We start from the raw sequence: 16,353 nt of genomic DNA on the forward strand, positions 1-16,353 counted from the left end.
GGCGTTTTCATCGATTTTTCAAAGGCCTTTCACACAATTAATCACACCACTCTGCTAACAAAACTTGAAATTTATGGTTTCAGGGGCCCATTCCTTAGCTTAATCAAAAGCTATCTGCAGTTCAGGTGTCAGAGTGCTTCAATAAATAACTGTCTTTCAGATAACTTACCCATTCATTCTGGTGTACCTCAAGGAAACATTCTTGGACCTTTGTTATTTAATATTTATATTAACGACATAATAAATATTGACACCACTGCCCAATTCATCATATACGCTGACGACACTAGTCTGTTTTTTACATCTGGTTGTGCAAGGGACCTGCTGGCTCTTGCGAACGCTGCTTTAAGTGAACTCAGTCGATGGAGTTCATTGAATTCACTGTCTATAAATAAAAACCAAGACAAAGGCTGTACTTTTTCAACCTAAAAACAAAAATGTCCACAACGACCATTTGCATATGGGTTCCTCGGTTATCAACATTGTGCCATCCATTAGGTGCCTCGGGGTCGTATTTCAAGAGAACTTACTTTGGAATCTTTGTACAGACTCAGTTGCTAACAAAATCGCTCGTGTTGAGGGAGTACTAACGAAACTTCAATTTTTACTTCCCTTGAGCGTGAAAAAGCTGCTCTACAACTCTCTCTTCCTGTCCCATCTGAATTACTGCCATTTAGTATGGGGAAACACCACAATGTCTAACATCAAAAAACTTTATCTTTTGCAGAAGAAAGCAGTGCGCGCTATCGCTAATTCCTCATATGACGCTCCTACGCAGCCTCTTTTCAGCGCCCTTAACTTACAACCGGTCACCTCCATATATCGTAGTATTTTACTCAAGCGTTTCACTACTGCGAAAAAACAGAACACCAAATTTTTCGAGCATTTATCTCTATTGACAATGTATTTCGAGGCATAATAAATTAATAATAAAATAAGCCTCTCCCGCACCACTACTGTATCGCGGATTCAAGCCAATCAAAATAAATGAATTGGCCCGTAGGCAATTGTAATTTCACCACCCGAAGGTGGAAAGAAATCAATAAGGGTGTACTACTATAGCGACCCACAGCCGGGAGAGCGGGCCCGGGGAGGCTCCCCTGACCTCCCCTGGGAAGTAGCGGAAAGGGAGATGGGAAATGAGTTCTAACTTTGACAACACACGTCACAGAGAAACATGGTACGTTCCTGAAGCGCGCACTAACTACGGTCAACAAATGTTACGCCACACACTGCCATCTTTGTTAAACTCATTAGAAACTCAATAACAACGTATCTCTCCTTTTATGGGCTCATTGTGGATTCTTTTTTTTTTGTTTTGTTTGCTTTGCTGTAGTAGACACTGATGCCATGAATGCCTAAACAATTTTATTTGCTTGTTAGTAAGTTATTATTTATGCTTGTGAATTTCAAAGCTATTTTATTTGCGTCATTTTATACGCTTTCTGCAATTTAATTCCTTTCAGCATTCCATCGTAGATTTTTTTTGCCCGTATGTATTTCTGTTATAGAATGTTCACGAATGCTTTTTTTTTTGTTTGGCCATTATTGTATCTTTGTGCTCTCTTTATTGCGCATAGTGCCATTTCTGTAGGGGGTACAACAGACCCCGTCAAGCCAAATCCGTTTGGCTTTTTGTCTGCCTTCCCGTCATCTGTACATGTATAGATGCAAATAAACTTGAATTGAATTGAAATGAAGCGAGCAACTTTCCATGACTTAGCTAATTATTCTGACTCACAGGTCCCTAAATATCTCCAGTAGCAGCACAGCGATGCCCTTCGGCCCAAGATATTTGAAATATGTTGTGTGCAATAATGTAATAACATCAGAAGTAGTGGCCGACATTGTACGACCTGATACAAGTGTAAATTACAGCACCCGATTCAGAATTCGCATTTTTAATGTTCTTTTTTGCATATGCGAGCAAGCTCTGAACTTTCGTTAGCTAATTTGGACGACTTATGAAATTATGAAAATCGCACGACTCTGCCTCTTTCATAAATTATATTACAATTTTCCTGATCTTCGTGACACATTATGACTAGCTCCCATCAGAACATCGCGCCGCCTGTTTAACCTCCTCAGCATTCAACGTATACATGGATCGACCTTGGCATTTAATAAATCTTTTCTTCCAACTGCAATAGAAAATTGGAACCTGCTACCCGACTACATTGTTAACGAGCGCGACGCTACTAAATTTCGACAGGCATTAATTAATCACTGTACTGAATAAAAGACACTGCTCAAACTTCACCCAGTTACACTTATTCTTTTTCTTGTTGTTGTTGTTGTTGTCACCGCCTAATTCAGCCTTGCGCCCTTCATTATTGACCAACGTTGTATTGTGATGTATCGTTTTTCATTTTATTGTATTGCATTATGTTTTGTTGTATTAACGTATTATTCTCAGTTGCATTTGCTTTGTCCCCCCCCCCTTATGTAATGCCTCAACAGAGGCCTTTAAGGGTAAAATAAATGATGAATGATGATGATGACTCTTCAATGTATACCGTGAAGATAGGACGAAAAAAAAGTTGACAAAACTCGTCAGCAAGCGCTGGTTTTAGAGCGTTACGTTTTGGTCTGTGGTTTATGGGTGTTTAACGCACCAAAGCGACTCAGGATATGAGGGACGCCGTAGTGAAAGGCTCCACAAATTTCGACCACCTGGGAAACTTCTTCAACGCGCACTGACATCGCACAGTACACGGGCCTCCAGAATTTCGCCTCCATCGAAATGCGACCGCCGCGGCTGGGATCGAACCCGCGCCTTTCGGGTCAGCAGCCGAGCGCAGTAACCACTGAGCCGCCGCGGTGACAGAGCGCAACTTTCTATATTAAGATTTCTCAATGGGACATTGGGAGTAACGTTCCCACTTAAGGTACGAACTGCCATTGAGATCCTGAGTGCTGGCGCCTGAGCAGTCAAACTGCGCCAACTATTTCGCCAGGTCATACACACATCAGTATTTTTATGCGGTCTAGCCCTGGAGGTTGGACATCCCGCTCGCACCATTTCGACCTCTTGCTTCAACTTCATATACCATTCGGCCTCCCCCGCGGTGATACTACGCTGTTGTGCCGCCTGTGGCTGGGAGTGACGTTCACAAGCGCCTATTCCCATCTCATCTCAATGGCAGACTCTCCAGCGTGTGGCCAGTGCGGTTGTGATGAACCGATCGGACACCTCCTTTGTGACTGCCCTCGTTTTGAGTGAGAGCGCGGTTTCCTGACTGCTACTCTGTACCGCTTGTACTCGCGTCCTCTAAGAGAGTCCAACGTTCTGGGGCCTTGGACACAACCTTTCTCACAAAGGAAAGCGGTGAAAGCGCTCCTGAGATTCTTAAGGGACTCGGGGTTGTATTCCCGTCTATAATCTTTCAGTGCGCGCCCTGTGTCCCTGTGACATAGTGGTCGCTGGACACTTGGGAAACTCATTTCATTGCCGATCTTTTTCCTTTTTTCCCCTTTTTTCCCCTCCCAAAGTGTAGGGTAGCCAACTGGGCATCGCCTGGTTAACCTCCCTGCCTTTCCGTCCATTTCTCTCTCTCTCTCTCTTATGCACCGCGTCGCTCATATCGAGGTATGCGTGCGACCTAAAAGGCAGATCGAAAACCTGCTTCTTAAATTTGGGCCCCAACTACTCATCGTACAATAAACCAACATGTGTGGTTCGAAAAGCACGTGTAATAATGAATGAGATGACTTAATTTTCATTAACCCTGAAAGCACCATTTCATTAACCAACGTGCTTTTCCTCAGAAAGGGCATTTGTGGCTTCATTACAGTTGGCTTGTAGTTAAAGGGGATATCGGTGATAGCAGTCCGCATTTTTTTAAAACATGGTATCTATTGCACTGCAATTACGTCCTATTGCCACAGACAATCACGTCTAGTTTTAACCTGCAACCCAGTATAGCGTTGTGCATTGCACATAGAAAGCCGACGAGGGAGGAAGATTTCTCAAGCGGCTGACCGACAACAATAAGAGCAGGAGACTTTTCCGGTTCCTGCATAAAAACACTTTGCATGACTTCCCTTAGTGTATAGAGAACCCAAATTAGGCCTTTATGGCAAGTGTGCAAAAAAAAAAAAAGATCTGATCAGCCTAACATCGATCAGAGAGCATAAACCGAGTCTAATGTCGTCGCCAGGCGTACTGACAACCCAGAAAGGGAAAACCATGAGCAAACCAGGCTAAGCACACGCTTTCGCACGTATTCACGGTTCAGCTACGTTAAAATTCTTCCATTTTGTTCTTTGAAAATCATAGTTCTGTTCCGCATCCTCCTTTAAACGCAATGTTTTTCTTCGTGCGCTGTGCCCACTAGTTGTCACAAGGAGTTGGCACGCGGATTATGTGACGTCACACATGCACTTGTTTAGCAAAGCCTATTTCCGGTTTCAGTATAGTGGAGATCTGGAGGAGTCGGTACATGATTGTAGTCGGTACGTGATTCGGTTAGTTTGTACCATTCATGTCTCCAGGTGTGTTACGCCTGGTCATATGCTTCACTTGCACCCTGCGTCTCATCTCGGCTTTATAGCTCTCACGGGTGTCATCATCATCATCATCATCATCAGCCTGACTACACTCACTGCAGGGCAAAGGCCTCTCCCATGTCTCTCCAATTAACCCTGTCCTTTGTTAGTTGCCGCCATTGTATCCCCGCAAACTTCTTAATCTCATCCGCCCACCTAACTTTCTGCCGTCCCCTGCTACGTTTGCTTTCTCTTCGAATCCACTCCGTTACCCTTAAGGACCGTGAGATAACCCTTAAGGTTATCTCACGGGTGTGACAAGGCATATAACATGTGTACAGCAAGCATTCCCAAAAATATTCTGAAAAATTGACTTTTCGAGAAATAAATACATCTTCTGGCTTATGGGGCTTAACGTCCCAAAGCGACACATGCAATGAGAGACGCCGTAGTGAAGGGCTCCGGCAACTTCGACCACCTGGGGTTCTTTAACATGTACTGACATCGTACGGTACGTGGGCCTCTATAGCATTTCGCCTCCGTCCAAATGCGACCGCTGCGACCGGGGTCGAACCCGCATCTTTCGGGTCAGCAGCCGGGTACCGTGACCACTGAGCCACCGTGGCGGCAACACAACTTCTAATGGGGCAAACTATCAGCTGCGGAGGACGGCAGTAATTGTGAGAAACACGGTAATTAGCTGAAACGTTAAGTAAATATACAGCAATTAACTTTGAAATTAACGAGATTTGACTATTACTGCCACAGGCGAATTTGTAGCCACGGAAAGAAGGAAAAAAAATGGTTGTCCCGCATATCTAGGTGGACACCTGAACCGTGCCTTAAGGGAAGGGATAAAGGAAGGAGTGAAAGAAGAAAGAGGTGCCGTAGTGAAGGAGTCCGGAATAATTGCGAGCACCTGTGGATATTTAACGCGCGCTAAACATTGTACAGCACACGGGCGCCTCTTGCGTTTCGCCTCCATCGAAACGCGACCGCCGCGGTGGGGTTCGAATCCGGGTACTCCGGTTCGGTAGACGAGCGCCTTAACCACTCAGCCACCGCGGCGGGTAGGAATGCAAGATGTCACACCCGTTTTTAATACGAAGGGTAGCCTAGTAAAGCTCGTGTTTTTTTTTTTTGCACCAAACCGAAACTAAACGCACGTGAGCGCCGGAATAGATAGTGGGCGTATTTGTTTTTCAGTCCCGGACTGTCCGGGACTACTTGCGGACTCGAGTCCGGTATTTGTTTTTCTCGGGCAGCCCGAAAGCTCCGCCTACCTGCCTGCATCGCCATAGCAACGCGTTCGTTTTTAGCCTATGGCAGTCCGCGGGCTGCTTGGGGCTGCTGAGAAGGGAGCAGACGATAGCTGCGCGCCGCGCTGGCAGCCATATTGAGTTAGACTCCGTGTGCATTTTGAGTATTTTGCATGTTCCTGGAGGTCGATATCATGCGTTAAACCTTCACATGAGCTCCGTAGCTGCTCTCTGAGCCATCGCAATACTTTTTGTTCTTGCATCTTCGTTTATTTTCTTGAAATCCACCGCACACGGACGCGCGTTCGAAGCTGCGAGCGCGTATTGTTTGCTCGTGTCGTCAAGAGGTTCTCGTTCGCTTGTTTTGCGACATGCTGTCTGTACGCTTACCTGAAAGCATCGCAGGTGAACCACTCGTATACTGGAGCAGCTATAGAGCTTGTTGTCAACATTTTTGCGGAGGCTTTCGTCTATCTGCCTATCCGGAACGAGTTGGGCTACTTTGTGCGAACTTCGCCGCAAGCAGTAGCGGCGAGCATACCTCCGAAGCTGAGTTCTGCAATGCACCTACGCTAAGCTGACAGTACAGTCTTTAAATCGACTCAGTATCATGATCGAGCGCACGGCGTTGCTTCGGCGTTGCTTCGGCATCGTGGTGGCCGTGGCTTGCATCGTCTGCTAGCAGATGACAGCGTCCTTGTACGGTAACCGAGGGGGAGCCCGGCTCTGGCGCCGAGTTCGAAAGCAGCCTATGGCAAGTAGGTCATGTGACCATGAGGCTGTTTCCTGTCAGAGCGGAAGCCGAGACCTGTCAGCAAGTAGTCCGGGACTGGAAAAACAAATGCGGCCAGTGATAACGCACCGTCCACTGGAGACACATTTCAATGACTTCTAAGGTCAATTTGAAACGCGTGCTATTTCTCCCGTCTAGTAAGCCTGGGCGCTCAGCTTAGATCGCAGCCATCCCTTATCTTTGACATCTTCGCTCGGCCTAAGAAAAAGTCCAGTCATCGCAAGATACGCGGCCGTCGATTCCGAGAGGTGCAAGATGCCGGGCTAGTTGGTAATCCATGATGAAATAACAGCGCAAGGAACGGGACGAAAACACGAAGGAAGAAGACAGCGCCCGTGTCTGTGTCTTCTTCCTTCGTGTTTTCGTCCCGTTCCTTGCGCTGTTATTTCATCATGGATTCCGAGAGCCCCGATAGCCGCCGGCCTGGCGCTCTGTTTTCGCGGTTACCCTCTGGAAGCAGACTTTTTTTTTGCCTTCTTTGGCGTCACGCTAGCTTCGTTAAATGAATAAAGCCATTCTTCTGTGACAGCGTGCGGATTTCTGATTAGAGCTGCCGCGTTTACTTCTATTAGGCTGTGCAGGCTTGACAACTAAAATAACCGAGAACGATTCCGTATTTAAAACATATTTGTCATTGAGGTGTGACGTTGCCTCCCATCAACTATGTTCCCGTCAGCTATCTTCCTTTCAGTCCACTGCTACACACCGCAGAATGCGGTCTTTCACGCCGTTCGCAGGATAAAAGCAACTGTGAGAATATTTTCAAGTTAATGTTTTATTAGCTTCAGATTCTTGAGGTTTGCAAGTTAATGTTTTATTACACTTAGCTTCAGATTCTTGAGGTTGGCGGGTTCCATCTCGAAAACCTCATTTTTAACATATCCGCAGAGGAAGAAATCCATGGATGATAAACCGGGCAACCTATGAGGCCAGGCTATGGTTTTACTAATCAAAACCCTTTGCTTGGGGAAGAACTCGTCCATAAACAGCTGACGAGAAACGCTTTGGGGGTCCGTCTTGTTGGAACCATATTTTTTTTTTTTCAACACAAGCATTGGCAACTCCTAGTGGCATTGAGCGAGGGCGCCTTCTAGAACGCAGTCTGTGCACTTTTTTCCAGTAAGATTTCCCCATCCATGAAGTACTGATAAACAATACGATTGTTATAAATGGAACCAGTCATTTGCAGACCATCTTACCTGGCGCTGCTTATGGTCACGTAGCCAGTGTAGGTTCCTGTCGCTCCAGTAATGCGCGTTGTGGAAACGGACATTCCAGTCCCTGCTAAAGGGCCTCGTCAGTCCAAAGCACTCTGCCGAGAACTTCCGGGGTCTTCGTCGCATGAAATCAGACACAAGTTGCAAACACCAAGTCGTCTTTGAAAGTCATTTGGTCCCACCTTCTGGTGATGGCACACTTTGTACGGGTGGTAGCTGTGTCTTGAAAGTGACCTCCAAACTGAAGTCGGGCTGGCTCCATACCCACTGGAAATTTCCCGACGCTTGTTTCTGGGCCAACAAAGACGTACTCCAGGAGATCGATGTAAGAATCATCGGTGGCACTGGCTTGTCGCTTTCTTTCCTGAACACGGACTGATCCAAAGGCTTCCAATCGATTAAATATCGATATAAATGTGAGACAAGTCAGCGCACTATGGCCAGTATATTGGGCAGCATAGAGTGTGGATGGCAGATCCGCATCCATTTGCGCGCTCACATTGGCGAGCATAATGTCCTCTTTCTCGGCAACGCACTACTGGAGTTGCGCCGGCGTAGTCATACTCACGATATTCGCGCTGAAGCGTTGAAGTCTTGGTCCTTTTATGGGCGAGGTGACACTTCCGTACACTTAATTTGAGAAACTGACACCGCAATGGCCGGGTCGCACGCGCACAACCAAAAGAAGCTCCTCAAAAGCAACCCTCAACACTTCTGTCAAACAAGTGCTGTAAACCACAAGAAAAACTGCCTAGTAGTCAACGTCCACTGCCGCGCAATCCCTCCTAGCTTCGCAGCCGAAACTGTTCTGATGCCCTTTCTAACATCCAATATTATATGTGAGCGGCAACTAAGTCTGATGACTAGAAGAACGTTCGAAGACGTCTCTTATCTAGCCCGTCCGGTAGCCAGACCGAAAGTGGCGGAGAGAAAAAAAAAAGGAAGAAACCTGCAGACAGCGGCTACCAGGGCTGCCAGAATCGACGGCCGCGTAATTGGCAATGACTAGACGTTGTCTTGCGCCGAGCGACGAAGCAAAAGATAACGCTGCCCGCAGTCTAAGCTGAACTTCGACGCTCCCCTAGTCGGGTAAATTGCTATAGACACTTAGAATTGGGCGCCGCAGTCATTGTAACACGTCATCAGCAGATGTTTCGCTTACAGTAGACCACCCGGCGCTCTTCGTGCGCTGACTCTCGCTTTGGGGCGAAAAAAAAAACGAACTTTCTCGTGGCTTTAAAGAACGACTTTTTCTTCGTTCTAAAAACGGGCGTCATTTCCGTGGCTACAAATTCGCCGGGGGCAATAGGCGTCAAACTACATTAATTAAATAATCAGTTAGTAAATTTTGCTTATTATCTAGCTAATTAGCACTTTTTTCACAATTACTGACGTCCGCAGCAGCTGAGAGTTTCCTTGTGGCTGCAAGGTAGCAGGAAATGCAGCCACACACTCAGCCTGCTACGCAAAGCGGCGGAGCAAGTAGGCCGAATGATAAATAGAGTAGCCAGCAAAAGGCATGGCATGAAGGAAGAAGACACAATCAGACTGGTGAACAGCCTCATAGTCAGTCGAATAACATACTCACTACCATACCACTTAACCATCAAAGCTGAAAGAGAGCAAGCAGAAGCTATCCTTCGCAAAGCGTACAAGATAGCCTTACATCTACCAAGGAACACGTCCAACGAGAAGCTAATGCAACTAGGGCTAAACAACACTTTTGAAGAGCTGAGTGAATGCCAAATAAAGGCACAACTTCAAAGACTCAGCGACACAAGAACCGGACGAGCACTTCTGACTAGGTTGGGTCGGGAGACGGAGAACCATCACAACAACAGGGCAAACATACCAGACGCACTAAGAAGAAACATAAGCGTACAACCCATCCCCCGCAACATGGACCCAAACCTCCATGCCAGCAGGAGGAGAGCCAGGGCAGAATACTATGAAAAAACAATAGGGCACAGGGACAGCACGGTATACACCGACGCTTCCCCGTACTATGGTGAACGAGGAAATAAAATGGTGGCGGTAGTCGTCAACTACCAGGGAGAACACATAACGAGCCTCACGGCCAGGGCATCAAATGTAGCAGAGGCGGAGGAGATAGCGATAGCCCTAGCAATGAGGGAGGGGGATAGAAAGGGGAGACCCTTGAATATCTTAACAGACTCACAAGAAGCGTGTCGAAACTACACAAAAGGAAGGGTATGCAAAACGACACTCAGGATCCTCAGCGAGGGGACACCCTCGGGGAGGAGAGAGAAACATAACATAATTTGGATACCAGGCCAAGCGGGGGTCTGGGGCAACGAAAGGGCGGACGAACTAGCTCGAGGGCTTACTATCCGAGCTGGGGGGTCACAAGCCCCGGAGGAGCTCTGGACTAGCCTAGGGGCTGGGTACTCTGAAACACTAAGTTTATACAGGGGGCTAAGATACAAATACCCCCCACCACACAAAGAGCTAAGCAAGGAAGAAGCCGCAAAATGGCGGAAGCTACAGACAGGCTCCTTCCCCAACTTATATATACTAAGCAAGATGTTCCCGACACAATACCGCGCCACATGCCCTTGGTGCGAAGCGAGGCCAACACAATACCACATAACATGGGAATGCGACAGAAACATATTGTACCACAAACACGACACACCAAGTGCGGAGCAATGGGAGAGCCGGCTCACCAGCTGCGAGCTAGAGGCCCAAAGGGCACTCATAGCACACGCAAGCGAGGTGGCCAGACTCAGTGGAGCCCTGGACTAGGGGACCACCCAAGGCTAAGGAGGCAACCTCAAGACTTGAAGAGAAGACTTGAAGAAGACCTCCACCGCAGGCTAAATCTTAGAAATCAATAAAGTTTCTACTCACTCACTCACTCTACACATGTTTTTCTTTTTTCTCAAGTCTATTTTACAGAATTTTGTGAAGTGTTCATTGAAACACTCGGTATATGAAAAAAGATATTGGCACTGCTCAAGGGAAGTCTCGTTTCAGATATCCGCTGCAAAACTAACACGAAACTTCTGAATATTTCCCGCAAGTCAACAGCCATCACAAGCACCAAACATCCCACAGATTTCCAGCGCACATATGTGAGCGACGTCCCTGGGCAGTGCGCCATCTAGACAAATGGCCATTGATGGGACATCCGGGGACAATTTACTTCCCACGATTATCACACTTCCCATTTTAGACACACGTGCAATATGTACAAGAGATATAGCTATTCTTTAATCAAAATTGCTGACAATGCTCAATTAACATATAATTTTTACAAGCTTTCGCTGGTCTTCGAGAGCCACACTTTAGCGGCTATAAGGCACTGTTTTGTCTTTCCGAGAGACTGCCTTGCTTGCTAGATTGTGACTTTGTCTCTCGTTCCTTCTCTCTTCTCTTCCCTTTTTAATCCCCTCATTCCCTTCCCCAGTGCAGGGTAGCCAACCGGAAACCTTTCTGGTTAACATCCCTGCCTTTCCCCCTCTCTTTATCTCTCTCTCTCTCTCAAGTAGAAAACGATGATAAGAATGTTCTGTGAGATTTTTTTTTCAGTTCCAATGTCGAGGCCCTTTCAAATACTGCTTCCGGCAGCATCTACGGCCAGTTGTAGAGCATGCGGCCAGCTCCATACGACGACCCCATCTTCAAAGGTGTTGTCAGTGCTGTCCTTGCAGAGCATCCTAGGCAGCACGTAAACAGCCTTCAGTTTTTTTTTTCTTTGATCCCTTATGGCTACCCACCGAGCCTTTATATAATCGAAGCTCAAAAATGCACGCCGGTCTGAAAAATTATGTCCGGTTCCGAACGCAATTGTAGAAAATGACGTCAATCCCTTTTCCGGGAAAACCTTTCAAGTAGTGACGAAACTGGTTTTCGATTGTGTTTTATGATAATCTTCAAGAACAATTGCGTCGAGGAAGATCTGCATTGGGACGAGAAAAATGCCAGTAGAGGCAGAGCTTGTCATAGATCTCTGTGTGCATAAAATAATTAGTATGTTGCAAATTGGCTTCTAGGCCTGTCGTTTCTCTCGTTTTTTTTTTTTGCTGTGTTTTCTTGCTAGAAAGGCATGCATTAGCCCACAGCAATTTGTCATTACCCAATAACTGAAATAGCTAAGTCGCGACAGAACTATGGCAAGATTTAACTTCCTGGGTATAAATATTGAGGTCATAACGACCGCAAGGAAACGTTCTCTCTCCTAATCAGAACTTTTCGCATCCAGAAGTGCGGCCAGCCTTTGAGATGAAGTCGACAGTTCTGTTCCTATGTGTTTTTTTAGCATTGGCTTCGGTATCAAAGTAAGTCCGAACTGTTATCATTTTCCCTGCAAAGTGCACTTCCAATAGGAACCTACAGAAACAGCTTAAATGTAGAGTACACATCCAATATAAATAATACAGATTTTTTATTTATTTCGAACACAGTAGAGTCGTTTCTCTATCATTATTACGCATTAGAAATTTCCAAAAGACGGCATAATTTGCAGGATAAAGCCACTTATAGCTATGGACGCTGGAAAAACTTGAACGCCTGAGTGTTTAGTTATTCTTGTTGACGTCTTCAATTTCCCATAGTCCATCATATAGGTATGGCTTTACTCTAACAGTAAAGTCCAAGTCCTTGCAATATATCCAGCAGTACCTATGAGTCCAACAACGCTTTACGACTACTGTCGCACGCTTTCCCTTTCGGGAGCGATTTCACCCCTCTCTGTACCAGTCATGAATATCCATTACTTGAGCGTAACTCGCTGTTGCCCATAGAATGGAAACTTTTGCACAATGAACGTCATTGCACTGGTTAATAGGCGAGCTTGGGGAGCACTGGGGCTGAAAGTGAGCAAAATAAGAGGCAGTGTACGTAGCCAAACCCTCAAACACCGTACAAAAACGAGGCTAATATTCTTTGATATATTGTCGCGGGTCTGTCACAAAACGAATGTCAACTGGAGCATTTTTTTTTTCTGTTGCTGTTACTCTCTATGTAGTCGCGGATTCACATCTGTTTTCTCGCTGTTCCTTGAGATCGTCCTGTGCTCTGCGCGGCAAGTTTGAGTAAGTTCACCTTATCTCCCGGTTTGTGGCTAGTCCGGCCACATTGATGTGGAGGTATGGTATGATATGTAGGAATTAAATTAAGCTGTCCTTTCAGAGCTGCCGTAGTGCAAGGCCCTGGAATAATTTCGACCACCTGCGCTTCTTCAAAATTTACTGACTTCATACTGCACACGGGTGTTTGTAAGCAAATTCTGAGCACTGCCTACACGGTTTACACAGTTTAAACGGTTTACTCAGTCTACGGTCTGACTTGCATGACAGTGCCCACTTGTGTTTTCATGGAGCCCCTGCTCCAGAACGTGCCAATGACATGTGTCGGTGTGTGTGTTGAAGACATGAATTTCACGTGCGTCTACTCACCGCGATGCGAGTGCCAGTCAGTATGTGTGTGTGTGTGGGCATCACCCATGAAGCTCATTGTATTATGCTATCATCAACGTTCATTCGCAATTTCTCTTTCCTCCACTTCCCTTTCCCCTGTGTGGAGTAGCAGGCCAGGGCCACCTTACCATCGGCATACCTTTCCTCCTTTTCCTCTCATTAAAATTTCTTTCTCTCTCAGTAAGCAAATTGCTTTTAGTACAAGCGGCTAGAACGGAGGAAGATCACGTACGCGAACCTAAACGAACTTTTGCGAAACTTACAGTGACCCCCCTGGTACCTACGTCCTACCCTACCACCGGACCGGCGCACGCGTGAACAGCCCCTTAGAATGCGCTACCCCGCGGTTACTGCGCATGCGCGGGCCGCGCAGCTTCTCGCAGCAACCACGTTAGCCCAAGCGATTGCTGCAGCGGGAGTAGCTCCTCCCTCCTTTACCATGCTGTTATCTGGCATGCAGTGCATAGAAGATGGGAAGAAAAATGATAGGTGTAACGTTAAGAGACCGCAAGCGGGCAGAGTGGGCGATGGAACAAACGCATGTTAATGACATCCTAGTCGAAATCAAGAGGAAGAAGTGGGCTTGGGCAGAGTATGCAATGCGAAGGCAAGATAACAGCTGGTCCTTCAGGGTAACGGAGTGGATTCCAAGAGAAGGCAAGCGTAGGAGCGGGCGGCAGAAAGTTAGGCCAGCGGATGAGATTAAGACGTTTGCGGGGATATGGTGGCCGCAGATGGCAAAGGACAGGGTTAATTGGAGAGACATGGGAGAGGCCTATGCCCTGCAGTGGGCGTAGTCAGGCTGATGATGACGATGATGACGACGACGACCATAAGATCTGGTGCCGGCATTGTGAGCGAAAAATCACGAGCATGAATCTAACAGGTGGTCCCCAGAGAGCGACGTATATGGCAGGTGGCCCTCCTAGGTGACCTTGAGGCGTCATCACAACCTGCCCATCGGATAGTGAACTGCCCGCTATGGCACGTGGTAGCTAAATTAATGATTTTTTCGCACAGGAAGAGCAACCTGGGCCACACATGGCCCACCGTTGGTAGCCCCCTACCATCGCAGGGCAGTGGCACGTCGCTTAACTGCTGCACCACCGCGCCAGGAGGGCATGAGGACTCTCCGCGATCTATGAATGCAAAGTAGATAATGACCTACTGCCTATATGGGCATTAACCCACTAAAGGTATCGCGTCATACCCTTAAGGCGGTGCTAAAGTGTCCCCTTCAATATTTTATTACGAAAGCAATACTACTTGCACTTTCACGCCTTTGCCGTGCCGTGGCGGTGACCACCACTGACCTTCATTTCACCTTGATTGCATTAGATTGGATTAGATTAGATTGGATTGGTCTGGATTGGACTGGATTGGATTGTATTAGATTAGATTACATTACATTAGATTAGATTAGGTTACATTGGATTGGATTGGAATGGATTGGATTGGAATGGATTTGTTTGGATTGGATTGTATAACCGATGCATCACCACAAGTCTAACCACAAGCACCACCACCAGCTACGCTACCAGCTGTACCATGGCGTAGGTACGGATATTGCTTTCGCAATTACCGGGCTTAACCAAGCTAAGCCACAGCGAATTTTTTATTATGATTTTGATTCAATCGAAACACAGCTGCCGCGGCCGGGATTCGGGCCCATCACCTTAAGTGCAGCAACCAAAAGGTCTATCCACTAAGCCATCGCAGCAGGTTGGAGGTGAATAAGGGCATAATATAACGGGGAAAGAAAAAGGTTTTGCTACAACCCTCCCTAAATAACCTCTAGCACGGACAAGGGGAAAAAAATCCAGGCAGACGTGCACGGCACTAAAGACTGCAAACAACTTTATATTCCTCACACTGACATGGAGCCTGTATTCATAAGGATCTCGTATCTTCAACGAACGGAATTTGGACGAAGTGGTGCAGCACGAGGGAAAGCAGAAAAACGAGCCAAGATAGAAAACAAGTTCTCTGTTAGGATCCAGTGCTGCATGCGCTGATCTATGTTAAAAAGTGTTTTTTTCTTCTTTCTTAAAGTTACTGACCGGGTGTTAACCCTATTGCTATCGAAAGCTTCTATCGTCGCATACATCTAAATAATTTCTTTTTCTTGGTTCTGAACCTGCAAACGATCTTTTTGTGCTCAAGACGTGCACCGATTGGGCGACTTGGAGCAGAAAGTTGCGGTTTTTCTCGGGCGCCTACGTAACCATTGACTGGGTACCTGCCAGTTCGTCCGACGTATGCTTATTTCTTTTTTCAGAAGTACGAAGTCTCGTTAGCGAAGTTGTGCTCGCAGTCCACAAACTTATGTGTGTGTTTGATGGCGGAGCCAGACATCTTCGTTTTTTTTTGTTTTTTTTTTTGTAGCGAGAGCTACACTACGCCAGCCGCTTCACGAGGTCAGCGTGGCTGCGCTATAGCTACGCGCTGAGCCGCGGCATAACGCTCCGCCAGCTGTGCGCACGCGCAGAGTGACGTCAGAGCACGCACCGTAGTCAGCGCTCAGGCATGCCGCCCACATCTCTCTCTCATCGCCTCACGTACCTATATGCACAATTCAGGCGTCCACTGACCCAGGGAGCCAGTTATGCGCACTTCCTTTCCTTACATTGCACTACTTTACTGACCACCGGAGCGTCTTCATTGGTATAAACAACAAAGTTCAAGCCGTTACGTAAACTATATGTCTTACTTTCAAGCGAAACCTAAGCGTAGCCAGGGGCATGTACCTCTCGCTACTCTGCCAGATTTAACCAGAGCTACACCACAGGCAATTTTTTTTTTTATTTTTGAGCTCACGCCTCCCATTCCCTCTCTTTCAGAGCCCAGCCAGGTCGACATGCGACGAGATCACCATGGTAACGTCCTATTTTATAGCAGTTTATTCAGTGCGACTAATATCCCTTAGCGAAAACTAATACGCTTTGAATATACGGCACAATATTTAAATTATATTTTAAACATATTTTGTTTTCATGAATGCGCTAAAATATGTAGGAAATAGGTTCCTGACATTTGATGCTCGGTATACGAAATATATTCTTAAAATTTGCAAAATATACCTCACTTAAAGCTTACTTCGAGCATGTTTCGAAAGAATATGCTTGCAGTTTTAGCATCTTGTCAGCAAATTAAAA

This window comes from Amblyomma mixtum, chromosome 1 (assembly GCF_055824585.1).
Source record: "Amblyomma mixtum isolate Tamu chromosome 1, ASM5582458v1, whole genome shotgun sequence".
Classification (NCBI taxonomy): domain Eukaryota; kingdom Metazoa; phylum Arthropoda; class Arachnida; order Ixodida; family Ixodidae; genus Amblyomma; species Amblyomma mixtum.